Source organism: Brassica oleracea, chromosome C2, assembly GCF_000695525.1.
Source record: "Brassica oleracea var. oleracea cultivar TO1000 chromosome C2, BOL, whole genome shotgun sequence".
NCBI lineage: Eukaryota > Viridiplantae > Streptophyta > Magnoliopsida > Brassicales > Brassicaceae > Brassica > Brassica oleracea.
The window spans coordinates 32,491,277-32,493,877 of record NC_027749.1 but is presented as its reverse complement, the minus strand read 5'-3'; positions in this window follow the sequence as shown (position 1 = coordinate 32,493,877).

Genomic DNA, 2,601 nt, shown 5'->3' with positions numbered 1-2,601 from the left:
AGGATCTGAAAAATATCCTGCATCTGCAAAACCAACCATTTGACCTTTTGAACTTTTAGGATAAAACAAGACTAAATCAATGGTCCCTTGGAGGTAACGAAAAACATGTTTAATCCCATTCCAATGTCTTCGAGTTGGAGATGAGCTGAATCTTGCCAAAAAATTCACAGCAAATGATATATCAGGCCGTGTACAATTTGCAAGGTACATCAGCGCTCCAATTGCACTTAGACATGGTACTTCCGGACCAAGTATCTCTTCTTTCTCCTCAGGTGGTCGAAATGGATCACTTTCAATATTAAGTGACCTAACGACCATCGGGGTGCTAAGAGGAGTTGATTTATCCATGTTAAATCGTTTCAACACTCTTTTAGTGTATGTGGATTGATGCACAAATATACCAATTTGTGAATGTTCTATTTGTAGGCCAAGACAATATTGTGTCTGTCCAAGATCTTTCATCTCAAATTCTCCTTTGAGATAGTCTGATGCCTTTTGTATTTCCTTTTGAGTTCCGATAATCTTAAGATCATCAACATATACCGCGGTTATTACAAATCTGGATATTTTTTTCTTGATGAAAACACATACATGGGCATATAGGATCATTCACATATCCTTCTTTTGTTAAATGATCATTGAGACGATTATACCACATACGTCCAGATTGCTTTAACCCATATAGTGATCTTTGCAATTTTATTGCACATAACTCTTTAGGTTTGGAACTTAATGCTTCTGACATTTTAAATCCATCAGGAACTTTCATGTAGATATCTGTATCTAATGATCCATATAGATAAGCTGTAACAACATCCTTGAGGCGCATCTCCAGATTTTTATCAGCTGTTAGACTCATTAGGAATCTAAACGTGATTGCATCCATAACTGGAGAATACGTTTCTTCATAATCGATTCGAGGTCTTTGAGAAAAACCTTGAGCCACTAGACGAGCTTTGTATCTCGTAACCTCATTTTTCTCATTTCGCTTTAGAACGAAAACCCATTTGTACCTAACTGGTCTCACATCTGTAGGTGTGAGTACAATAGATCCAAATACTTCTCGTTTATTAAGCGAATCAAGTTTGGTTGGTAATGCATCTTTCCATTGTTCCCAATCATGTCTCTTTTGACATTCATAGACAGATTTTGGTTCTGGATCATCGATTTCTTCATTTATTTCACTTGACACAATATATGAGAAAGCATCATCAAGGTCATTTTGTTCATTTCTATTCCATATCCTTTTATTATGGATGTAATTAATAGAAATCTCATGATTATCTTTCGATTCATGATGCTCTGATTCATGATGCTCTGATTCATCAGAATCCTTATCATTTATCTCTTCCAAAATATTTTCTGCTATTTTGGGTGCATCATATATTTCAGCTTTCTTCTGTTTCCTAGGATTCTTATCCTTAGAACCAACAGGTCTACCACGCTTCAGGCGTGTTTTTGGCTCTCGTGTGTCATCCTCCTTTTCTTGTTCATTTGGCATTTTGATACGAGCAGGAGCATTTGCAGCTGGTATATGAGATTTAGTTACCGTCTTGGTATCTACAAATGCATCAGGTAGCTGGTTAGCTATACTCTGTAAATGCATAATTCGTCGAACTTCTAGTTCTGACTCTTTAGTAGGAGGATCAAGATATAACAATGATGGTACACTCCATTTTATATCACTTCCAACATTTTTGTTTTCTCCCCCTAGAACTGGGAATACATTTTCGTCAAAATGACAATCAGCAAAACGTGCTGTAAAGACGTCACCAGTCTGTGGTTCTAGGTATCTAATAATTGATGAGGAATCAAAACCAACATATATTCCCAATCTTCTTTGTGGTCCCATCTTTGTACGTTGTGGTGGTGCTACAGGCACATATACCGCACAACCAAAGATTCTAAAGTGGGAAATGTTTGGTTCTCGACCAAACGCTAACTGTAGTGGGGAATACTAATGGTATGCACTCGGTCTGATCCGAATGAGTGCTTCTGCATGCAAAATGGCATGTCCCCATACAGAGGTTGGAAGTTTTGATCTCATGATCAATGGTCTTGCAATCAATTGCAGACGCTTAATTAAAGATTCAGCCAAACCATTTTGCGTATGAACATGAGCAACCGAATGTTCAACTTCAATTCCCATTACCATACAATAGTCATTGAATGCTTCGGATGTGAATTCACCAGCGTTGTCTAGTCTAACTCTTTTAATAGTATAATCAGGAAACTGTGCTCGCAGTTTGATTATCTGAGTTAGAAATCTCGCAAATGCCACATTTCGAGATGATAATAGACAAACATGTGACCATCTACTGGATGCGTCAATTAATACCATAAAATAGTGGAATGGTCCACAAGGTGGATGTATAGGTCCACATATATCACCTTGAATCCTTTCAAGGAACTTTGGTGATTCTTTATCGATTTTGGTTGGCGATGGCCTTACGATCAATTTTCCTAGAGAACATGCAACACATGTCATTTTATTCCCTTGAGAAATCTCCTGGATTTTCAGTGGATGACCATGTGAACTTTCTATGATTTTACGCATCATTGTAGTACCTGGATGGCAAAGGCGATCATGCCATAATGTGA